Source organism: Ornithorhynchus anatinus, chromosome 8, assembly GCF_004115215.2.
Source record: "Ornithorhynchus anatinus isolate Pmale09 chromosome 8, mOrnAna1.pri.v4, whole genome shotgun sequence".
Lineage (NCBI taxonomy): Eukaryota > Metazoa > Chordata > Mammalia > Monotremata > Ornithorhynchidae > Ornithorhynchus > Ornithorhynchus anatinus.
In genome coordinates this window covers 49,758,865-49,785,158 of record NC_041735.1, presented here as the reverse complement: position 1 = coordinate 49,785,158, position 26,294 = coordinate 49,758,865, and positions in this window count along the sequence as shown.

Below are 26,294 nucleotides of genomic sequence, written 5' to 3'. Positions count from 1 at the left end.
TGTGAGCCCCACGTGGGACAACCTGCTTCCCCTATATCTACCCCAGCGCTTAGAACAGTGCTCGGCACATAGTAAGCGCTTAACAAATACCAACAGTAAGCCTCAATAAATATGGCTCTGCGCCTCAGCTCCCTCATCTGTAAAACAGGAATTAAGACTGTGAGCCTCACGTGGGGCAACCTGATGACCCTGTATCTCCCCCAGCGCTTAGAACAGTGCTCTGCACATAGGAAGCGCTTAACAAATACCAACATTATCATTATTATTATTATGACTGACTGAATGAATAATTTTAGTCAGAAAGAGATAATAGTAGTAAATTATGGTTTTTGGTAAGCGCTTACTATGTGTCAGGCACAGTACTAAGCGCTGCGGTAGGTACGAGAAAGTCAGATTGGAGACACTCCCTGCCTCGCATGGGCTTCCCAGTTTCAACCCATTTTACAGATGAGGTACCCGAGGCACAGAGAAGTAAACAACTTGCCCAAGGTCACGCAGCAGACAAGTGGCGGAGCCGGGATTAGAACCCATGACCTTCTGACTCCCCGTCCCGGGCTCTAGCCACTTAGCCATGCAGTCAGTCCATTGACCAACCAGTCCTTTATTACAAATAGCCTGGATCTACTGCTGGTCTAGTGGACAGTTGGGAGCTAGAAGGATCTGGGTTCTAATCCCGGCCACTTGTTCATTCATTCATTCATTCAATAGTATTTATTGAGCGCTTACTATCTGCAGAGCACTGTACTAAGCGCTTGGAATGTACAAATTGGCAACAGATAGAGACAGTCCCTGCCCTTTGACGGGCTTACAGTCTAATCAGGGGACTTGTCTTTTGTATGACCTTGGATAAGTTATTTAACTTTTTTGTGCCTCAGTTGCCTGATCTGTAAAATGGAGATTAAGACTGGGAGCCCCATGTGGGAAATGGAATCTGTCCAACCTGATTAGTTTGCATCAGTGTGGCTCAGTGGAAAGAGCCCGGGCTTGGGAGTCAGAGGTCGTGGGTTCTAACCCCAGCTCTGCCGCTTGCCAGCTGTGTGACTTTGGGCAAGTCACTTAACTTCTCTGTGCCTCAGTTACCTCATCTGTAAAATGGGGATTAAAACGGCAAGCCCCACGTGGGACAACCTGATAACCTTGTATCCCCCAGCGCTTAGAACAGTACTTTGCACATAGTAAGTGCTTAACAAATACCATTTTATTATTATTTATCATCATCTATCCCAGCACTTAATACAGTCCCTGACGCATAGTAAGCGCTGAACGAATACCATTAAAAAAAATGCAACTCTCTGACACACGTGAGATCTGCCTTCTGGATCTATGCCCTAAATAAGGAAGGTTTCTGAGCCCAGAATCACCTAGGGCATTCGCTGCGGTGGACAGGCCTGGCAAGGATCCCTTCCTACCTCTCCTCCCTTCTCTCTTTCCACCGCCCACCCCGCACGCTCCGCTCCTCCGCCGCCCACCTCCTCGCCGTCCCTCGGTCTCGCCTACCCCGCCGTCGACCCCCGGGCCACGTCCTCCCGCGGTCCCGGAACGCCCTCCCTCCTCACCTCCGCCAAACTCATTCTTTTCCCCTCTTCAAAACCCTACTTAAAACTCACCTCCTCCGAGAGGCCTTCCCAGACTGAGCTTCCCTTCTCCCTCTACTCCCTCTGCCCCCCCCTTCACCTCTCCGCGGCTTAACCCTCTTTTCCCCCCATCTCCCTCTGCTCCTCCCCCTCTCCCTTCCCATCCCCTCAGCACTGTACTCGTCTGCTCAACTGTATATATTTTCATTCCGCTACTCATTTTGTTAATGAGATGTACATCGCCTCGATTCTATTTAGTTGCCATTGTATTTACGAGATGTTCTTCCCCTCGACTCTATTGCCATTGTTCTCGTCCGTCCGTCTCCCCCGATTAGACTGTGCGCCTGTCAAACGGCAGGGACTGTCTCTATCTGTTGCCGACTTGTTCATTCCAAGCGCTCTGCACATAGTAAGCGCTCAATAAATACTATTGAATGAATAAAGGCAGCAGGCTCACACGGGTGTCAGAGACAGCCAGTGGCTCCTGAGGAAATCTCCTGCTGGTTTCTGGCTCTGTGGCGTGACACTGACATTCTGCTGGGGTCACATCGGCTGTAGAGGGGTCCCACGCGTAAGAAAACAAAATTCCCTGCGGGCACTTCGCCTCATTTGCTGCATTCCGCGGGGACACCGTGAGCAGGGAAGGGAGAATGCAGATGGCGCTGGGTAACCCACAAGCTCCCTAATCAACTCCTCCATCTAAGTTCTCAGGCCTGACGTCTCAGGTTCATCTGTCATTCTCGAGAACGGGCTCCAACCTCATCTTGTCCGTCGTCTCTACGGTGCTGTGCTAGAGTGGTTGGAAAGTGACGATGCTGATGGGGAGATTATAGCCAAGGGTGTGACGCCGAGAGTCTCTTGCGCACGTGTATGGGAACGGTGCATCTCTGGCAGTGGATGTTTTTTCTCTCCTTGCCACTCAGGGCGAGCACCGCTCGGATACCTGTGGCCGAGAGGGGAAAGTCGTGACTTATCATCGGCAAGGTATGCGCTCGAGTTGTTTTTGCGGTAATGACGATAATTTGTGCCGAGCCATCCACCCTCTCTCTCCCGGTTCCCCTGTGCCCAAGGGTGCACATTCATTCATTCATTTAAGTGTATTTATCGAACGCCTACTGTGTGCAAAGCACTATACTGAGCTCTTGGGAGAGTACACCGTAACAACAAACACATTCCCTGCTGCAGGAGTGCTGGTAGGGAGACCGCGCAAAGTCTGGAGTCACGGAGAAAGAGGTCTCGGAAACCTTAAGAGCGGTAATAATAATAAATAATGTTGGTATTTGTTAAGCGCTTACTATGTGCCGAGCACTGTTCTAAGCGCTGGGGTAGACATAGGGGAATCAGGTTGTCCCACGTGGGGCTCACAGTCTTAATCCCCATTTTACAGATGAGGGAACTGAGGCACAGAGAAGTTAAGTGACTCGCCCACGGTCACACAGCCGACAAGTGGCAGAGCTGGGATTCGAACTCATGAGCCCTGACTCCAAAGCCCGTGCTCTTTCCACTGAGCCACGCTGCTTCTCCAAGAAGACTTCTTCTTCTTCACGGTAGACATCACTGTGCCCTCGCCCGTTTTCTGAGCCATCTTTGAATATGCTGCTCAGAGTAATTTATTAAAGGTCAGGGAGGGAATCCTCTCCACTGTCTTGGGATGGCCAGGAGAAAAGAGGGGAAAAAAAAAGAAATGAAAAATCAAATAAAGAGCAACAAAAATCGGAACGTCGTCCTCCACACAAGATGAGAGACTAGAGCCAGAAAGGGTCAGGAGTTTGAGAGTACTTTTTTTCATGATATTTGTTAAGCCCTCTAGACTGTGAGCATGTTGTGGGCAGGAATGTGTCTGATGTTTTATCATACTCTCCCAAGTGCTTAGTACAGTGCTTTGCACACAGTAAGTGCTCAATAAATATGACTGAGTGAATGAAGTGCTTATCATTTGCCAGGCACTGAACTAAGTGCTGGGGTAGATACAAGACAATCAGGTTGGGCACAGCCCATGTTCCACATGGGGCTCCCAATAATAATAATGTTCATTCATTCATTCAATAGTATTTATTGAGCGCTCACTATGTGCAGAACACTGTACTAAGCGCTTGGAATGTACAAATCGGTAGCAGATATAGAGACAGTCCACGCCCTTTGACGGGGTTACAGTCTAATCGGGAGAGACGGACAGACAAGAACAATAGCAATAAATAGAATCAAGTTGGTATTTGTAAAGCGCTTACTATGTGCAGAGCACTGATCTAAGCGCTGGGGTAGATACAGGGCGATCACGTGAGTCCCACGTGAGGCTCACAGTTAATCCCCATTTGACAGATGAGGTCACTGAGGCACAGAGAAGTGAAGTGACTTGCCCACAGTCACACACCTGACAAGTGGCAGAGCTGGGATACGAACCCATGATCTCTGACTCCCAAGCCCGGGCTCTTTTCACTGAGCCACGCTGCTTCTCAATATTAATCTCCATTTTACAGATGAGGTAACGGGGCCCAGAGAAGTGAATTGACTTGCCCCAGGTCACACAGCAGAGAAGCGGTGGAGCAAAAATTAGAACCCAGGTCCTTCTAATTCCCAGTCCCACGCTCTACTAGCCACTAGACCACGCGGCTTCTCGAAAATACCTGGGGAAGGGTGGTTGTTTCAGAGGCGGGATAAGAGACTCCAGTCACTTCTACCTCTAGGCAGGTTCGAAGGACCGCTCCCAGAAATCAGGCTACCGTGAAACCAGCCCACGGCAGCCCACGCTCTGGTGAGGAGTGAGGTCTCCGGAATGAGGTGCCTCCAGGACCCGTCTCCCTGAGCCATCCTTTACCAGGATCATCATCAATCGTATTTACTGAGCGCTGACCGTGTGCAAAGCACTGTATTAAGTGCTTGGGAGAGTACAATACAATAGAGTTGGTACACACGATCCCTGCCCACAGTGAGCTTGCCGTCCGCGCTTAGTACGGTTCCCAGTGCTTAGTACAGTGCCTGGCACATAGTAAGCATTCAACAAATACCATAATTATGATTACTATTATTAGAGGACTATACAATCTCTCCCAGCGTGGTGATATCAATTCTCCCATATGACCCCAGACCCTCTCTCACCTCCACTCACTTCACCCACTCTTTCCTCTTTTCTCGTGGCTCTATGGAAAGAGCCCGGGCTTGGGAGTCAGAGGTCGTGGGTTCGAATCCCGGCTCTGCCACTTGTCAGCTGTGTGACTGTGGGCAAGTCACTTCACTTCTCTGTGCCTCAGTGACCTCATCTGTCAAATGGGGATGGAGACTGTGAGCCTCACGTGGGACAACCTGATGACCCGGTGTCTCCCCCAGCGCTTAGATCAGTGCTCTGCACATAGTAAGCGCTCAACAAATACCAACATTATTATTTTCTCAATGAAATTCAAGCCTGGGTCCAGCTCTTCAGGATGAGCTGGTCATATAATCGGAACCAGGAGTGAGTCAGAGAGGATGAGAAGAGAGAGGAGAGGACCAAAGTAAGGACTGAGTCAGGGACCTGGGATTAGAGGCTTGAAGCTATGACTCTCCCACCAGGTAGGTGTTGTATGGAACTTGGTTGGTGTCAAGATTTTCAAACCTTCAGGGTTTTTCCAGCCTGGTGTCTCTCTCACTGGTTGGAGTTCCTGTGGATTGCGAGAAGGCTGCAGAATAAGGACTAAAAAAAAGAGGAGAGGGAAAAAGATGACAAAATCAGGCTGATAGGGGCTTAAAAAAACTTCAAATGCAAATGCTCAATACATTTAGTAGTGACTGCAAATGCTCAATATGTTTAATAGTGACTCTCACCTCGCCACCGTAGTTATTTGACAGTTGGATTTTAGACAGGTTGAATATGATTTGGGGGGGGGGGCGGGCTTGGAGGTGATTTTACAGTTGTTTAGATTTAAGCTTCTGTCTTGGATCAATGGGAATGGGGCTTTGAACCCAACAAATAGGAACACAGCTAAAATCACTTCATTCATTTGGAGGCATGGTTCTCAAATAAGGTAAACAGGTACAAGGAATAGTAAAACTAGGGATTTTAGTTTCAATCTCTTTGGATAAATTGATTACTCTGGAGGTTCTGTCAGTGGGGCATTAATGGGTCTCTGTAAACACTGTCGTCGGTCTTGGAGCGCCTTTACGGCACTAGGGATGGAAGGGGCTGATCTAGGTGTTCTTGAGATGCTTGTGCCGTCGGTCTTGGCTAGGAACAGAAAAAGGAAATGAGAAATGACTGGAAGTTATGGAAAAATTGCCCCCTTAGTGCTATTGACCACTGTGACACTTAAACCCCAGCCCCTGGGAGTGTTGGACCGGAAACTTAGAGGGTTGGGATTTTTCTCTTGACCAGAATGGAGATTGAGAAAGCAAAGGATTTTATTCTGGAAAAATACATCCCATCAGGTGACAATAATCAAAATTTACCAAATGATGAAGGGTGCGAATGGAGGAAACACATAAATATTGTCACTATCATCAACGTCATCAGTGATATTTACTGAGCACCTATGAATCCGAAACATTGAACTAAATGCTTGGGAGAGTAGAACTGGAAGAGAGGCACAGGATCACTGCCCTCCAGGAGCTTACATTTAACGAGGATCACTCACTGAAGCTTGAGGAGGTAGATTTTTTTGATGGTATTTATTAAGTGCTTTCTGTATGGCAGGCACTGTACTAAGCGCCGGGGTGGATACAAACAAATTGGGTTGGAAATAGTTCCCGTCCCACGTGGAGCTCACAGTCTCAATCCCCATTTTGCAGAAGAGGTAACCGAGGCACTGAGAAGTCAAGTGAGTTGGCCAAGGTCACACAGCAGACAAGTGGCGGACTCAGGATTAGAACCCATGACCTTCTGACTCTGAGGTCCGTGTTCTATCCACTCCACCATGCTGCTTCTCTAAAAAGTATTTGTAAAGCGCTTACTATGTGCCAGGCACTCTACTAAGCGCTGGGGTCGATACAATATCACTGGGTTGGATGTAATCCTTGTCCCACGTGGGGCTCAAAGTCTCAATCCCCATTTTACAGATGAGCGAACTGAGGCATGGAGAAGGGAAGTGACTTGCTCAAGGTCACCCAGCGGGCACGTGGACTAGAACCCATGGTCTACTCCTTGCTGTTTTTAGATTCAAATCAAAAACACAAAAGAAACACTCAGCAGAACGGAGGGTCAAGAATAAATAGTGTTACCACATGAAATTGTGTAGGCAGAAAATATCAATAGGTTCAAAAGATATTTAATGGCCTTGTGGAATGATGTTGGTATTTGTTAAGCGCATATTATGTGCAGAGCACTGTTCTAAGCGCTGGGGCAGATACAGGGTAATCAGGTTGTCCCAAGTGAGGCTCACAGTCTTAATCCCCATTTGACAGATGAGGTAACTGAGGCCCAGGGAAGTCAAGTGACTCGCCCACAGTCACCCAGCTGACAAGTGGCAGAGCCGGGACCTGGGAGCCGGAGAACATGGGTTCCGATCCTTGCTCTGCCTCTGGCCTGCTGTGTGACTTGGGGCAAAACACTTAACATCTCTGTGCTCAGTTTCCTCATCTGTAAAATGGAGGTTAAATACCTCTTCTCCCACCTACTTTGACTGTGAGCTTCCTGTGGGACGGGGTCTGTGTCTGACCTGATTGACCTATATCTACGCCGACACTTAATACAAGGCGCTGATATTAAATCCAAAGATGGCTGGTCCAGGAGGTAATAGAGGGGGCATTGGGGTCGTTAAAGGGAAAAGATGGTACGTACCTAAACCTTAGGATTGTTCTCAAGAAGGACATCCATCACACAGGGCTTCTAAGCATCCTTTTGTACGGCTGGGAAACCGAACGCTAGGAACAAAACTTGGTCTGGCCCAGAAATGGTATCTCTTCTGCTACATTCTGAAGTAAGCAGAACCATTTCATAAGGGCAGTGCACTTTTCCTGTTCGTTAATTTTCATTCACCTCTTTCTTGGTTGTCTTATTTATTTTCTTTCTCCTGACAGTTTTGTACGTCTCCATTTTGCTACCTCTCCGCGGTATGTTCTTGTGGAAATAGCCGCCCCCCCCCAAATCTTTTCAAGTTCGGTGTTGTCCAGAGTAAACTTTTTAAAGCAGCTATTTGGGCAGATGGACTTAAATCCAAACGGACTGAGAGCCTTTCAGACCTGGCATCTTGTTTTCTGTGTTTACTTAGAGGCAAAAATAATTCTAGCTTTCTTCTCTTATTAAAGCACCGGCCTTATTCATTTTTTGCACATTGCTAGAGGTGGAGTTAGGGTGGCCATTTTGGCCAGTTTTCAGCTGGCCTGTTCAATCCCTATACAGAACAGGATGTTTTTATGGGCAGTCTTTTAATTTCAGGGCCGAATATCCCTCCTAAGGGTTTTTTTTTTGCTGAATGTGATGGTTCTGATGTGGTGGAGGGGAATCAGGAGCCCCGAGACAAAGCACTCTAAAATCAGGCGAACTTGGGGGTGCTTCCACAAAATGGTTTGACTGTGTGACTAGCATGACGCCTGTGATGTCACATGCATCTGACCGTCCCAAATCCACCACCAAAGCAATAGTTTCCACAGATCAAATACAGCACACGGATCAAAACTAAAGCTTCGGTCTGGAACCAGGCTCCCAGTTTTCAATGACGGGTAATTCCTTCTCTGGTCTTCTAAGAACATAGAGCCAGGAGCTCCTATGAAAAGTCTTGAGCAGAACTGAAGTTAAAAGCCAATCACGAATGTCTTAAAGAGAAGGCCATACGGCTATCTTCCCAGAAATGCAGAGCAAGGAAGGGAAGGAGATGATATGTAGGTAAGAGCATGAAACAATTTTAAGGCGTGAGTAGACCGTTATCTCACTGAACTGTTGGATAACAGTCTGGGAGATCACCAGCCGTGATTTTAGAGAGCAAATCAATGAGAATAGCGATTTGGTCTTTCAACCTACAGTAAGCAGGGCAAAAAATTGCTTCACGCACTTGGGGTTGATTCTGATAAATGACTGAAGATGACTCAATAAACCCTGACGATAAAAAGCTGAGCACAGCCTGCCTACCAAAAATCAATGGGGTCAGAACGGGCTTTAGAGGAACTGCCTTCATGCCTGCTCTCGATACACTGAAGTCTAATAAGTCTAATTTGATTCTGTTCAATAATCTAACACCGTTTTATCACAACCCCGAAATCTGAACTCTCCTCAACATTCCTGGAAACCTTCTTCCAGAGTCTGTTCCTTACCACATTCTGGCCATTCCATACACTGCACCTGCTGACCCAAGCCGGAAGCTTCCTGCAGCTTTGGAGCTTTGAATCCATCTACGGCTCATTCGGTAACGCTCCAAATTCATCTTTCTAGTTGCCATGGGAAGCCAAAGTCCAGGGGATTGCCCCATCTGGAAAGACTACCTTTCTCTAAGCATTTGGAAGATGGGTGGCCTTCAGCATGTATTTGTTGTCAAATGAGTCCATTGAGTGATTTCCCTCCTCAGTGGAGATTGCTTCATTTCCTTTCTATTCACTTTTTGCATAGCAGGCTTTAATGTTTGTGCTAAATATTATAGCTGGTGACCTCCTGAATTTGACGCCACTTTTTTTGGTATGGTTTGTGTATAGTAGTTGTGTGTGGAAGGAGGCCTGTTGCTCTTGGCCGCTGTGTGTGCTTGTCTGTTATGTTAATTCAGAGAAGACGGAATCCTTGCCCTCAGTATGTCCTAGGAAGGTTGTTTTGGGATTGGGGATAATGTAAATATGTGCACACACACAACACACACACACACACTCCCTCTCTGTCTCAATGTATATAGAGAGCCTGACATTTTGCCGGGCCTTAACAGAAAATAATTCAGTGCAACTCTGTCTGACCTAAATCCATCTTGCTGTAATTTAAGTTCATTTCCTCCTCTCGCCTCTATCTCAGCAGGACTCTTAAAGCACACGGCACTTTCAGATGGAATCCATGCTGCAGCGGCTATACTTCAAATTCATAGATGTAGGTTAACCCAATTTAGGTTTTTTTAATGAATCTTTTAGCTTCTCATATCCTAGTTTTACGTAGCGCTAACAGTGAAAACAGAAAATACCAAAGTTAATTGGTTTCTTTGGACAACAAATGAATTCGGACTAGGATAACCCGAAAAGTAGATTTAAAAATAATCTCTTTTTTTAGTTCTAAAAATTCCAAACACTTGGGGTTCTCAAATGTAAATAAAGTGCGGGGGGAGGGAGGAACCCCTCTGCAAATGCTTCATATACATGTAGGCTTTTGAGATAAATATGAATATTTATGCCCTCAAACAGCAACCTTATTGCTTACCATTCTTTTCTAATTTCAGCCTTTGCTCCTTTCGTGTGTATCTCAGCTTCCTCATTTAACATCCAAGAGAGCTCAGAGTTGTATTTGAAAAAAGCTGTTCTATAGATGATGGCCAAGTCATGACAAATTAGGGAAATCGGGAAGCAATGTGGCCTAGTGGAAAGAGCTCAGGCCTGGGAGTCAGAAGGCCTGAGTTCTAATTGCGGCTCTGCTACTTGTCTGCAACGTGACCTTGGGCGAGTCACTGCCTTTGTGCCTCAGTTACCTCAATGTAAAAGGAGGATTAAGGCAGTGAGCCCTATGTGGGACAGGGACTGTGTCCAACCCGAGAATGTTGTGTCTACCCCGGCACTTAATACAGTGCCTGGCACACGGTAAGGACTTAACAAATGCCATAAAAAACAAACCAAAAAACCCAGGTTGATCAACACCCCCCCTCCCCCCACCCAGCTCCACCTTTGTGGCCTCAAACCAGGGCCATTAGCTCTAAGAATCACTTTGTAGAAGAAAAGCTTATGCAACTAGTTGAGCTAGGAACACTATGTGCTTTAGTCAATCCTGAAACTCATTTTTCCATAAACAAGACTCGGCTATGGAGACATAACTCAGTTTAATGCTGTCTGGATGACTTCATTTGCTAAGCATTCCGACGCTCACCAGAAATCATGTGATTCACTCAGCCCCATCCACCCTGGAAGCTGATCTGTTCCTTCGATTCTGTACCGAGAGAATGGTCATTTATCAAAGCTCTGCAAGAAGGGTGGCTATCGGGGCACTGGGGTCTTTTGGAGACGCTTATTTATTTATTCTTCTTTTAATTCCTAAGAGTTAAAGCCTCTACACACACACTTCATTTTATTGGTTCTTTCTCCTAGTCATAGATATCTCACTGAATAGGGACTTGACATTTTTATGACTGGCTATAAAGTCAAAGATCTGATGTCTGTCTTATCATTTTTGTACTGGATGGTAATTTCAGTTGTAAACAATCATATAGCAAGTGATTTTCTCACACTCATTTCTTCTCTGCAGTTAATTCAAGTTCAGAAACATCTTCATTTCTCATCAGGGTGTTCTCTACCAGGGTCTTCAGTAGAGGATCGAAACCCCGACCCTCGACCCTTCATATATACTAAATGTTAAAACTCGTTTCCTAAGCTTCTTGGGCAGAGACCTTCAGTCTTCTCCACCCCTTGGATAGACGATCTTCCTTTCCAGTCAGTTTTTAATTTCATCTTCCTTTCCAGTCATTTCTTGGCATATGTTCGGAGGTTGCCTGGAAAGTGGTGATTGTGAAATGGCTTCCGACAAGCCTTTCTTCTTTATAGGATACTAGAGAGCTGTCGGCTGTTAGCAATTCCCATTCGCTGTGATTTCGAATGAAACTGGAATCGGCGATTTATTCCCTCACCCAATGTTTCCAATCCCATTCAGTCGTCAACCTCTAGAAGACATTCCTACAATTACATTAGGAGTTTTTTTCCTTTTAAAAGGACAAGTCCGGGGGCTACTCCACCACACAAATCTTACAAACTCACCGGCCATGTTCCCCACGTATGCACATATTTAAACCCATGCTGACTACTTTTGTGTATATGTTATTCAATGACATCCTCATTTACTCTACTAGTAAGTATTCTTTTGTTTATCTCTTTCATTAGAGTGAGAGTACCTATTGAGCAGGAGATGTGTCCCTTTTCTGTTTGTCCTCCCCAAGCCCTTACCGATGCATTGCCCCTAGTAGGGACTCAGTAAATAGTATGACTACTTTTGCTACCACTTTGACCACTGCTGTTAGGGCCGGTTCCACAACGTGAATTTCCTATTCAGAGACCTGTAATTCCATGGCTCCACTAAGTGTTCACCTGCACGTGAAATTGTCGGGAGAACTAATTTGTCACTCATCCCATCCCATAAGATATCTCACAGAAGAACAAAAGACTTCACAAATACCGGGCCAAACCAGAGAACCTAAGGGTTGGTGTTTGCAGTCCACCTTACATCAGAAGGGTGTGTAGGAAATACCCAGGATCTGCTTTTTGTTGTTTATTTTAATTTTTTTTTTTTTGCATTTATTCTTGCCCCTCTCTTTTATGTTGCTTTAGTGTTTTTACCGCTCATCTTTCCTGTGGAGCCTTTGGTTGGTTTCCTTCCTCCCTTTATTGTGATCGTGAAGGGTTTTGAGGACCAGGAACTGTGTCTAATTCTCCTCAGTATTTTCTTTTGTAGCACTTAGTGTAGTGATTTGCATCCAGTGTGTGTTTACTACTACCAAAATTACCACAACTAATGATGGTATTTTTTAAGTGTTTACTGTATGTCAAGCGCCGTTCTAAGCGCTGGGCTAGATGCCACCTAATCAGTTTGGACACAGTCCCCGTCCCACATAAGGCTCACAGTCTTAATTCCCATTTTACAGATGCCATAACTGAGGCCCAGAGAAGAGAAGTGACTTGCTCGAGGTCACACAGCAGACAAGCGGCGGGGCCGGGATTAGAACTTGGGACCTTCTGACTCCCAGGCCCGTGCTCTATCCACTACACGGTGCCGTTTCAGCTACTATTATTATTACTATTGATATTATCAAATGGGTTGTTTCACCCCAGTGATCTGTAAAGAGGCATTTGCCGCAAACCTAACACAAAAAGTAAAAACTCTGTTTTCTTTTACATGCTGCTATTCAGTATATTATATTATAATATATTATTAAATATATTATATACCTCTGTAGAGATATTGGAGACATCTGGCTTAGTGGGAATCAGTCAGTGGTATTTATTGAGTGCTTACGATGTCCAGAGCTGTGCTGAGCACTTGGGAGAGTATAATATAGCAGGTAGACGTGATCTCTCCCCTCTCAGGATCGTACCCGGAGGGTTTCCAGTCCTCTACCAGTCTCGGCTACAGGAGGGAGAGTCAAGCAGAAGCATGCCCATTTCATTCCTAGCTTGGGCGGTGGCTAGCCGGTGGAAGGCCATCTGTTACAAGTCAAAACTCACCTGTGCTGGGCAACAGCGGCACGGGAGACTCATGTTTACCGCACCAAAGGAGGCACTGATAAACCACTTCCATTTTTTTACCAAGAAAACCTTATGGATACACCACCGGAACGATTGCAGATGGAGGTGGGGCGTTCTGGGGGAGATGTATCCATGGTGTCGCTATGGGTCGGAGACAACTCGACGCATAAGATAAAACATGATCTCAAAGACCTAACCCCGACAATGTAACTGGACTCTATGTGAACCTGGGCAAGCTACCTCACTCTCTGGATCTCAGTTCCCTGAGAGGCAGATGACCTGGGTTCGAATAATAATAATGATGTCGGTATTTGTTAAGCGCTTACTATGTGCAGAAAACTGTTCTAAGGGCTTGGGTAGATACAGGGTAATCAGGTCGTCCCATGTGAGGCTCACAGTTAATCCCCATTTTTACAGATGAGGCCCAGAGAAGTGAACTGAATTGCCCACAGTCACACAGCTGCCAAGTGGCAGAGCTGGGATTCAAACCCATGACTTCTGACTCCCAAGCCCAGGCTCTTTCCATGGAGCCACACTGCATCTCAGCCCCAACACCTGTCTGCTGTGTGACCTTGGACAAGTCATTTCACATCTCTGTGCCTCAGTTACCTCAGCTGTCAAATGTGGATTAAGACTGTGTACCCCATGTGGGACAGGGACTGTGTCCATTATCTTGTATCTACCCCAGTACTTAATACGGTGCCTGGCACATAGTAAGCACTTCACAAATACCATTTAAAAACAATACAAGGTCTTTGCCTCATAATAATAATAATAATAATAATGTTGGTATTTGTTAAGCGCTTACTATGTGCCGAGCACTGTTCTAAGCACTGGGGTAGACATAGGGGAATCAGGTTGTCCCACGTGGGGCTCACAGTCTTAATCCCCATTTTACAGATGAGGGAACTGAGGCCCAGAGAAGTTAAGTGACTTGCCCACAGTCACACAGCCGACAAGTGGCAGAGCTGGGATTCGAACTCATGAGCCCTGACTCCAAAGCCCGTGCTCTTTCCTCTGAGCCACGCTATATGAGTGTCTTGAATCCACCGTATTCAATCCACAGTGCAGTTTGTAGCGCACGGTAAGTGCTTAACAAATATCATGATTCTCATTGATATCATAACATGGTTCCCTGCTAGAGGTCAGCCATAGACAATAAAAGTGAATAAATTCCCTTTTGGTGAGAAGTGCTTGTAAATGGAAGAATCCAGATTAAGGAAGGAATCCTCAGCGCAAAAAGACACTGAGGTAGAGAGAAGGTTGGTCCGGCAGTTACTTTGGATTCTGTTTTCCATCTCCAGTGGCCTCACAGTGTGGTCTCGGGGAGATTGCTTATCTTCTTGAGTCTCCTTTTTTTCTAGCTGAAATGTGAGGTTACCAAAGTTAAGACCTTTTTAAGTGTTTTCCGGTGGCCTGCAGTGTGCTACTTTTGAGAGGTCCATGAGAAAGCCACTACCAAACGCTGGTGATCCTAGAATGTCTGCTCTCCTCATCGCCATTCCACCGTTCACAGTTTCACACACATTCTTCTCTCCCCCAAGCTTAATACATCTTTTGTCACTTCATTCCTCTAGTCAGAAAATCAGTGAAAGTAGAATTAAAAAAGACCGATCTGGGGATCTTAGCGTCTGCCTCCCAGTGCTTGAGGCTGGATGGGCTCCTTCCTTAATTGTTCAAGGAACATTGTCTTCAACTGTCAAATAAAGCATTGCTTATGGACATGGTTTTCTGCTTAGTTTGGAAAGTTAATTTTATCCTTCTCTGCATGGTCTTGTCTTCATCTAAGTGATTAACAAAAAAGTTTCAACATTTATTGGGAATAGTTCACCCCAGGAATGCATATAATCAGTGTCTCGTTGTACGGTCTGACAAGACACTCAGTAGAATCAGCAACTCTCTCTCTCAGCCATTCCCTCTCTTGCCACTGGTACGGCCCCTTATGAAGTAGAATTGCTGACTTCTTTAGAGGGGTTTTTGAATCATACCCCATTATATGCACTCAGATTCCTGGGTGATTAATGAAATGAGCTTTGTCACAACCGTGAAGGAGAGACCAAGCATTTCAGCACAATTTTTACCCAAAGTGCCAACCATTAGAAGAGACACTGTCAATTTAATAGAATTATATAGTATAGCTGAGCATTTAGTATTTTTAAAGCAGCCAGGTAAATTAGTACAGGCACAAAGGCTTGGAGGCAATTGGGCTGAGTTTATAAGATATCAGTCCCCTGTCAAGTCAAAATTTAAATGAGAAACTGAAAACAGAAGAGCCCAATTTTTGAGCCATACATCTAATAATGTTGGTATTTGTTAAGCGCTTACTATGTGCCGAGCACTGTTCTAAGCGCTGGGGTAGACATAGGGGAATCAAGTTGTCCCACGTGGGGCTCACAGTCTTAATCCCCATTTTACAGATGAGGGAACTGAGGCACAGAGAAGTTAAGTGACTCGCCCACAGTCACACAGCCGACAAGTGGCAGAGCCGGGATTCGAACTCATGAGCCCTGACTCCAAAGCCCGTAGGCTATCGCTTGGTTCATTCAGCTGACACTGAGATGCATAGAAGTGGCTACTGAAAATTTGTTGATTTGGTAAAATTATTTTCAAGTTAACTAGGCACTATTTCAAAGAGGCACTATTTCAAATTTTCACATCTTAAAAAAGTCACCTTGGAAGATTCCAGTTTTGCCTTGGGTCTATCTAACAGCCAGGTGCAAGACTGAATTAATAAATAGGGTTTCTTGAGCTGAGTATTATTGTTATTATTATGGATGATTGTAAATAGTTGGCTTGGGGAGTAAGCAATTGAAGAGGGAATGTCTTCTAGAGGACATGGAATTTCAGAAGTTCTTTGAAGCAGGGGAGAGTTGTGGTTTGATGAATTTGAAGGAGAAAGGGAATATCAGGAGAGGGGAAGAAAAAGAGCAAGAGGTAGCCCAAAGGAGAGGTAAAAGTGAGGTTCATGGGGAAGTTTGCTTAGGAGGAGCAAAGAGAAGGATTTGGGGAATAGTGAGTTAAGAAAGCGGATATACAAGAAGATATCTGTTGGAGAGTCTGACATTTTTCTTGGAAAGGGGGAAAATTAATAGCCTTTGAAGGTTTCTTATGAGGGGAGATCTGTGTCTTGAACTTCCTTTTAGAAAGATGATCTGGGCTCATAGCATAGTGGAGGCAAAAGATGGGACAGGTTGGAGGCCAGAAGGCTAGCGAGAAGGAGGCCGGTATGTGTTTGAGATAAGTGAGATAGATTTAAGAGCTAATCGCATGAAGGTGATGGAGCACTGCGACTAGATAAGCTACCCAAGGATGAATTAAGTGAAAGAACTAAGGGACTTAGAACAGAGCCCTGTGGGACACCCCCCCCCCCCCCCCGTTAGGGAATGAGAAGCAGCAAATGAGTCAGCAAATTCAACTGAGAAAATGGAGAACTAAGTGTCAGTGAAACCAAGGTCAGATAAAGTTTCTAGGAAAAAGGAGTGTTTCGGGTCACTCATGAGAGTTAGTGCATTCGTGTGAAGACAGAAGGGAGAGAGAGGGTGGGGGACTGCTCTTCCTTGGTCCTGGACTGAAATGCTTTGCCTTTCTTAGGTGTAACGCACACCAGTAAATTACAGATCTGCTAGGTTATTCAGACGATGAGAGGGCTCCAGACTGGGAAAAAAAATCCCGTCAGTCCCATTCCCATTTGTATTTCAAACCAACTTCATTTGGTGGGGTTGAATTCAAAATAGATCCCAAATCAAATGGCTCAGGGCCAACAGTGTTGAAAGCTGCTGAGTTGTCAAGAAGGATCGGGCCAGAGAAGAGCCCGCTGTTAGCTGGGAGGAGAGCACTGGAAATCTTGCTAACCATGGGTCTCAATACAGTATAAACATAGAAACCAGATTGAAGAAGAAAGACAGTGGGGAGAAAATGAGGACAGCAGGTGAATACAAGCACTGGGGTCATAACTGGAGGGTACAATGTGGATGCAGAAAAAGTTTTAAGTATGGGAGGTATTTGACCATGTTTATAGAAGGACAAGACGAAACCAATGAAGAGTGAAAGGCTGATGATGGCAATAAGGAAGTAGAGGGTGGAAGAAAGTTCTCTTTTTCTAAAAAAAAATCAGGTGCTAAGAGATGGTATTTGAGGCAGAGATATCTCCATTTTACAGATGAGATAACTGAGGCACAGAGAAGTAAAGTGACTTGTCCAAGGTCACACAGCAGACAAGTGGTGGAGCCCGGGTTAGAACCCATGACCTTCTGATGCCCAGGCCCAGGCTCTATCCATTACATTGTGTTGCTTCTCTATGGGAGAGCAAAGAGGTGTAGGGGAGATGACAAGTTAGGAGGCTTTGGACAGAAATTGATGATTTAGGGTTGGAGAGGTGAGAAATGACGCAGTGCCTATTGATGATGAAATCTGAAGGAGTCCTTTGTGTTTTAGCCTGAGGACTCCACTCGGTCTTCTAGACTAGGTTGGCTCCTAGCGCACAGGAATAATATCAGGGTCAGAGAAGACTGCCAGGTACTTTGGGAAAGGATTCTTTTCCTTGTTGTTGCAAAATTTTCAGGTGAAAAAGAATCAATATGAAATCCAGATTTTCTCTCTTTCCCTATTCGTATTTGAGATGGTGCATTCTGTATGAAGGCATATGTGGAAAGCCTTAAACTCAGGTGCTACGGATTTGTGAGGCTTGAAATAATCATGTTGGTATTTGTTAAGTGCTTACTATGTGCAGAGAGCACTGTTCTAAGCGCTGGGGTGGATACAGGGTAATCAGGTTGTCCCACGTGAGGCTCACAGTTAATCTCCGTTTTACAGATGAGGTAACTGAGGCACAGAGAAGTGAGGTGACTTGCCCTCAGTCACACAGCTGACGGGTGGCAGAGCGGGGATTCGAACCCACGACCTCTGACACCCAAGCCCGGGCTCTTTCCACTGAGCCACGCTGCTTCTCTAATGAGGATTGCCTGATGATTACAGATATAAATATTAGATGGAGATTAAATATCATTATTATGGCAACTCGATCTTTTCAGGAAAGTCACCCACCCCCTTTACCGCTAGAGTGAGGAGCCATATGTTTGGCCAGTGTCCAAGAGCAAGTTAGAGGAACAAACTAGCGGAAAAATTCCTTGTTCCAAAAATGGCAAGGGGGTGGTTACTTCCTTAATCCAGGCTCCGGCTGCCAAAAATATTATAATAAAATATACCTGCAAGGAACAGCCAAAAGGAAAGACTGAGATTCAGAAGAGGATGTGGTGAGACCAGACATCCAGCCAAGCCCCTCATGAGAACTAGTGCAGTCGTGTGGAGATAGAAGGGAGAGAGAGGGTGGGGGACTGCTCTTCCTTGGTGCTGGAGTGAAAGACTTTGCCTTTATTAGGTGTAACACACACTAGTTAATTACAGAACTGCTAGGCTATTCAGACAACGAGAGGTCTCCGGGCTGGAAAAAAAAAATCCGGTCAGTCCCATTCCTATTTGCATTTCAAACCAACTTCATTTGGTGGAGTTAAAATCAGAATCAAATAGCGCAGCCAGATGTCTTGTTAACCTCTCTCCAGTTTGCAGTGGGGCAGTCCACTTGAGGATCTTTTCCTCAGCCTTTCTTTTAACTCATTCATCCCCTCCCTCCATCTGAACTTGGTCCTTCCTTCGGGAAGCAAAACCAAATTGAAAACTGTATTTCAGCAAGGATGAGAGAGGGACAAGAAATAGAAAGAGAGAAGATAGAGAGAAGTGGTCTTTTGTGTTTTCATCTGTATTTTCCTTTATCTGATTCTTCTCATAACTGCCTCCAAGGAATCCAACGAACTGCCATATAGGGGGATCCTGCCCCAGAAGGGATTAGTTTCAGTTTGGGGTCAGCGATAACAAAGACGGCACCAGAAGTAGCTGTTGGAATCCTTAGCTGGAGATACACGTTTGTGTATAGGGCTTTAAGGAAAACAACTACGACACTGTGCCGTTATACGCTTTTCAGTACTTTCAAATCAAGGGAAGAAGTGTGTCTTCTACTCTGATGCTTTTCAAAGTGCTCAATAGACTGTTCTGGACACAGTGAGTGAACCAGAAAAGTTGTGGACTGACTGCTGGACCCAGTCCACGGAAAAAAAAACCAATGTGGTAGATGGCAATAGGCCTTTCTCCAAGTTAATCCTGTAAATACTGTAATATGTAAATACTGCTTGAATGTCAGGAGTGTGTGTGTAGGTCAGCTTCACACAGTTTGAGTCAGAGCCTTTCTTTTGAAAACCACTAAACTTCAACCTTTTCCCCCATGAACTCTCACTTCCCATTCAAAAGAATACCGCTCAACATTCGTCCCTGTAACACAAACACGGGAAGGATGTAAACACTACGTTTAGGTTAAAATGCCGATGTCCTTGAGAAGGGTATAATGAGACAGAAGCAAGGCATGGAAAGCAAGATCCTGTGCCAATCTTCCACGTCTCACAGCTGGGATGAATGATGATGAGCCCCAGAAGTATGAGCAGCTGCTGAGGTAACATGAGGAGGTGCTGCAGGCATTTAACTGTTCCCCTGGACATTGAAATACAGGATGCAGCTTTGGGCTGGAATGTTGTTTCTAGATACTCAAACTTTTGGTTTTTGGAGCTATTGATATGTATATATATATATATATGGCAGGAACTGAAGTTAGCTCCCTACCCCCCCATCTTCTTTTTGCTCTATGAGCTATACAAGTCTCTCCTTTTTTTTTTAAGTCCTACTATCGAGCCAGCAACGTGGACAGCTATTCCCAACACTCAGGTGCCCATATGGCTTGGGTTAGCTGGGGTGGTCTTGGGATATTTTTGTTTGGCCTGGAGAATTTTAGACAACAGACATATGTCTCAGTATGTCCTGGAAAAATCTGGCTAACTAATTTTTCTGAGTTTTGGTTGTGAGAGTTTAATTCCAGCTGCTCCGACTAATCTTAAATGTGTGGATTTGATGTTTGGTTCTGGGGTATGCTCCGCTCAGCCCCATAGCATCCAGGGATCTGTAGTATTGATATTCCAAAGTGCCGAGGACTTTAATGCCACATTTTACAGTCTGTCCTAATTCTCTGCACATCCAGTCGATGAGAGACAAGGTTATTGCTGCCCACTATCATTTAGGCAACTCATAAACTAGATAATAAAAATGAATAACTGTGGTATTTGTCAAGCATTTACTAGGTGCCAAACGTTGAAGTAAAGACTGAGATACAGTATACGCAGTTTGGACACGGTTCCTTTCCCTCATGGGGCTCATAGTCTAGGGTGGAGAGAGTACAGGATTTTTAATTCCCATTTTACAGAGAAGTTAAGTCATTTGCCCAAGGTCACACAACAGGCAAGTAGCAGACTGGAATGTGGGGACAGAGATACTCTGTCCCCAAGCTAGGCTTGAAGAAGGAAGGAAAGAAAAAAAAATGTTTGCTTTATTATTTTGTATAAAAGAAGGTATTTTTAGGAACTCATTGTTTGGTGACTGGGCAAATCTTAGAAAAAAAGGTTCTCTTTTAAATATTTCCCACAATGGAGTGGGCTTATTTAAACTCGGTTCTTTGTTTCACTGTCCTTGCTCTTCAAACATTGCAAATTAAACCAAACAATCGATTAAAGTATCCTGCTCTGAGGTCAGGCTTACCGTGAAGGCTGATTCTTTTCTGTAGGCATATTGTTCCATTTTCCATTGTTACATGACCACTCCAAATATACACTGGTACAATAACTAATAACACTCGGCTTTTATCTGCTGTTCCCCAAGACTTTCATCTCACAGTCTTAGAATGCTATCTAAACCTTAATAACTCCTTATTTCAGTTGGAAACTTCAATGTGGTCCACTTAATATAGGAGCAGATAGGGACCCGGACTGTGTTTAATCTGACTCGTTTGTGTCTAACTCAGTGCTTGGTGTTGAGTAACAGATGCTGTTATTATCATCTTTATTAGTATTTTCCTTGTTATTATTTAGTGGTCTCCCAGTGGGTCTCTAAATCTCCCCATCCCAGTAATACTGAAAGTATCTAGGAACAGTTTGTACGCAGTACTGATCACCGTGGCTTAGTGGAAAGAGCCCACGTTTGGGAGTCAGAGGATATGCGTTCTAATTCCGGCTCTGCCGCTTGTCCACTGTGTGACCTTGGACAAGTCACTTCACTTTTCTGGGCCTCAGTTAGCTCATCTGTAAAATGGGGATTAAGACAATGAGCCCCATGTGGGACAACCTGATTACCCTGTATCGACCCCAGTGTTTAGAGCAGTGCTTGGCACATAGTAAGCGCTTAACAAATTCTTTCATTCATTCAGTAGTATTTATTGAGCACTTACAATGTGCAGAGCACTGCAATTCGGCAACAGAGACAATCCCTGCCCAGTGACAGGCTCACAGTCTAATCGGGGGAGACAGACAGCAGAGCAAAACAGAACGAATAGCATCTGTATTATTATTATTATTATTATTATTATTGCCTGGTTGGAGAGTTACTAACTGAGGGAGTTATGGGGAACTGTGAGGAGGTTTAGAAGAGAGCCCACTAAATGGTCCTCTAGGGATCTGGACGAGGAAATGAATTTCCTTAACCAAAGAGTGACTTCAGCACTGGGGAGATTCTGGCTCATCATGAAATAAAATTGCTGCTTGCTTTAATCTGGGCCGTGCAATTCTGAGCCCCTCCTCTTGGCACTGACCCCATGACCTCTCCCATGAGGAGGGAGCCCAGTGTGTTTATCAGTGTTAAGATGCTCTAGGTTCTGTGTCGAGCTTTACTTCCCTTAGCCTCACCCCATTTGCTAAGTGGCGATATGCCTCTGTGCCCTGTCACATTATGGGGGCATTTAAAAAGCAAACATTTAAATCACACTGGGTTTTCAAGGCTCCCTGACAGCTATGGCCCGTTTGGGCCTGTTTCACCTCATTACCATAAACATCTACAGTATTTACCCGATTTTAAAAATGTTCCTATATCAGATTGCTTTGGTTCCTCCGGAGTGCTTACTGTCTATTGTGTAAACATATCATCACGGTAATTTATACAACTTGCATTATTTACCCAATAGACTGTGTAACTGTTCCAAATGAGCCATTATAGGCTGTCGGATGGTGTAAATCCATCTTCGGGCACTTTTGAAAACATGAGTCACTGTAGTCTGTTGTGTAGATCTGCATTCGGAAATTTTCTAAAATGCATATGATCGACTCCATAGACTCTAATGTCTGCCTTGAAGGGATTAAGGGTTATTGCATTCTGTACTCTAAGAAAAGGAATTCTCTACCATGTAATCTGCATATCCTGAGGAAAGCTCGTCCAGGAATGAAGCTACCTAGCCCCTCCGGACAGATGTAACTCTGACAAAATCGCCTCCTACTCATAGAAGCGGTGGAAGCGCTGGATATTAAGAAGTGAGCGCACTCTGAATCCCATCATCTTCCCTCACACTTAAAATGAAAAAGAAGAAATACCATGCACAATCCAGAGGTCATCAAGTCATACAGCTGGAAGTGATCTGGAGAGTTCATCTCATCCAGCCGCTGTTATTACTGCGGCAGGAATGTTGATAATGATCAGAGATGGCTGCCTATGTCAAGGGTTTCTAACCAATCCACAGCTTCCCTCCTAAGAAGCAAAGGACACAGGAAGGGATTTGGTCCCGGGGAGCTTTAGCCGAGGTACGGCAGAGGGATCGGGGAAAGTCTTAGCTGAAGGGGTTGCCGAGAATCCAACAAAGCCAGGCTCTCTTCAGCCTGAGTCTTTTATGTATGCTAGATTGATGTAGAGGATTCAGGTGGGAGGTTTACAGAAAGGTGAGTCTCCATAATTCTAGGCTGTGAGCCCGTTGTTGGGTAGGGATTGTCTCATTCTGTTGCCGAATTATACTTTCCAAGCGCTGAGTACAATGCTCTGCCCACAGTAAATATGCTCAATAAATATGACTGACTGACTGACTGACTGAATGAAAGAGTTTCAGCTAATGGAGAGCCTGGAGGATGAGGGTTAGGACATTAGATTTGTCTGGGAGCCACCATAAGGTTCCAACTTTGGTTTTGGGACGTAAAGAACTGTCATCCCACTTTGAACTGACTGAAAAAAGCTGAAGACTCCTCTGCTGAGCCCCACATCAGCAACGTACAAACCAACTGAAACCTACCCGGAACATGTTTAGGGCAAATGAAGAAAGTTATTGAAAGCAAACGTCTTTCCCTCATGCCGATCTCTTTAAAAATTCTTGGGCCTCAATTCCCAGTGAATGTACTGCCTCAAGATGGCAAATGAGAAAAATCAAGGAAGTTTTCATTTTTATTGTTGCCTAACCGGAGTGTGACTTTTTTGTACTCCAATGAATAGTTTTCTTTACTGAAAAAAAAGGACTTGGCCAAGAAAATCTGAGATTGGGTTTTTTTTTAAAGGTGCTGAGTGACTGGTGCCAGGATCAATACACAGTCTCAGTCGCCCTAAATCATGAATACACATGTAGTACTTGGGGGTGGGGGGAATCCCCTCTGAATTTCTATGCTTTTTGAAAAATCTCATTTTAATCAGAGCCTCATCTTATTTGAATAACACTTTGCTGCACTAGGGATCTGAAAACAATGTCTCACCCCTGAATTGAATGTTCACTCTACCGCATTCAGAAATGGAAAAGACAAATGAGCTGGGAGCTAGGAAATGCAAAAAAGACAGAGCTCAAAAAATCACATCCATATCCTCCTGCTTGCCCGGAGACCAATAGGGTCCCATAGGGAAATTGGAAATTTCCTTAGCTGATGATGTGGTTTTTGTGTCTATTGAAAACGAATTGGAGTGTTGAGATCCCCGTAATTAGGCAGCTCTACAATGGGAAAATTTATCCAAATAACTTCTATGTCTTATTCATTTTCCAGAATAGTAGGGGAGGAAGATAGGTGGACTTGAGACATTGATCTATTCAAGTGATAACACCCCTAAGACAATACCACCTCAGCAACGTTCCTCTATTAATTACCTCTTCAAGTGCATTCCTTATTCATCCCTCAGTAAGAGATTCGACCTGAGTCTTTCAGCTATGACCGTCTTATAGGGTTAAGTAGTAATAATCGATAGGAAGAGCTGAAGAAAAGCCACAGTTCAAAATGGACTTCACATGAGAAGCAGCGTGGCTCAGTGGAAAGAGCCCGGGTTTGTGAGTCAGGGGACATGGGTTCGAATGCCGGCTCTGCGCTTGTCAGCTGTGTGACTGTGGGCAAGTCACTTAACTGCTCTGTGCCTCAATTCCCTCATCTGTAAAATGGGGATTAAGACTGTGAGCCTCATGTGGGACAACCTGAATACCCTGCATCTACCCCAGCGCTTAGAACAGTGCTCTCTACATAGTAAGCACTTAAATACCAACATTATTGTTATTAGCTATAGATCTTTAATGAAAGAGCTTCTTGGTGGACTCTGAGGATTCCTGCTGTGGGAGCAGTGGCCTGTGTCAACAGGGGGCAGAGAAGATGGAATTTCATTCCCTTTCCTCCCTCCCCCCTTCCACCGAGTCTCTGCCTAGAGTTAATGTGCTCCTCTGCTCACCCTTAGGATAAATTCAAAACTCAACTCAGGAGACCCTGGATTTCTCTGGATCTTGCCTCTTGGTTTGGTATGTAGAGTGAAGTGTGGCCTAGTGGAAAGAGCACCGGCCTGTGTGTCAGAGCTGTGGGTTCTAATCCCTGCTCTGCCACATGTCTGTGGCGTGAACTAGGGCACATCACTTAATTTCTCTGTGCCTCAGTTACCTCATCTGTAAAATGGGGATTACAACTGTGAACTGTGTGGGACGGGGACTGTGTCCAACTTGATTATCTTGTATCTACCCCAGCACTTAGAACAGTGGTTGGCAAATAGTAAGCACTTAAATACCACAATTATCAATATTATTAGGGTATTTGTTAAGTGCTTACTAGGTGCCAAGCACTGTTCTAAACATTAGGTAGTTACAAGGTAATCGGGTTGGATACAGTCCCTGTCCCACGTGGGGCTTCCAGTCTCAATCTCCATCTTAAAGATGAGGTAACTGAGGCCCAGAGAAGTTAAGGCAGCAAGGTCACAAAGTAGACAAGTGGTAGTATGGGGATTAGAACTCACAACCTCTGACTCCCCAGCCTGCGCTCTTGCCACTAGGCCATGCTGCTTTACCTTATTATTAGAGTGGCACTTTCTGGACAGATTCTTGACAGCCAAAGCCCACTTTTCTATTGGAACAGGGAGATTTCTTGTGGAAGGTAGTTACCTCCTTTCCAGTTTGGCTCGGATATGCCAGAGGGCTTGTTAGAAGGCTCTTAAGCGGCGTGTTGGTGGAGAGAGATCCTTGGTTGGGAAAGTCCTTGATGCTAGAGGGAAAAAAAATGGAAAAACATGAATGAAATCACCCACTTGGGGGCAAAGGAAAATATTACTTTGGCATTGCCCCTGTGAAAAACTAAGATAGACTGGGACATGAGTGACTTTTCCTGCCACATCATATTTACTTCTCTGAGATCAAGAAATCACGATTCCTGTGTTTGCCACTGTAAGCTTGAATTTTTTGCAGGAAGGGGCTAATTTAGCAGATTGCTCACCCGATTCTGCTGGGATGGAGTGGTGCCGCCAGAGATGGGAGCCAGATCAGGAGAGCAAAAGATTTTCACTTGAAGTGTTCCCTGTTGGTTGCAGGTAAATGAGGGATCTGCTTCCACCGTGTGAAGTCAGCAGTGGGAAGATTTAGGGGAAAGAAGTACCCGGCTGGCCAGGCGAGAGGCATAATTGAATTTGCAAATGCTCTCTACTCCACCTTTCCCTCATCTTTTGTGGGACCTTAGTATGCTCTGTTATTTGGAGAAGGAGAGGTTGAGGTTTCCAAAGATCTCCTCTAATGAGTTCAACTCCGCCTAATCTTCCTTGAACTCTCCTTTGGCGGTTCTGACCATCTCTTCTACATCGAAACTTTCTCTAGCCTTGATTTCACTGTCCTAGATCCTCTTTCTTTTGACTACTCCTTCATAGTTCTCTTTGCTGGCCCTTCTTCCACATCTCACCCTTTAGATGAGGCTCAGTTTTGGGTCCTCTATTCTTATCACTCCGCACTTCTTCTGTCCGTGGGCTCTCAGGCTCCCCCTGTTTCAGCTGTCGCTTTTGTGTGAATGATTCCTGTATAACTTTATCTGTCGCCTTAATCTCTTACCTGCTCTACTATCTCATACCTCCTTCTAGCTGTGGGACATTTCTGCCCTCGCCAGAGTCCGGCTCACTGTTTTCTGTCCACTCTGGGTGATGGTGTCACTTCCAAAGAAACCCCAACTCTTCTCGTTCAGCTAATGCGGTCACAGTGGAGCTGTGTTTTTTCTAGTCCTTAGCAACTTACTGCCTGGTTTCTGGGGCTGATTTTCCCAGCGTTAACCTAACGGCCACTCTGAGCTCACTGTGGGCAGG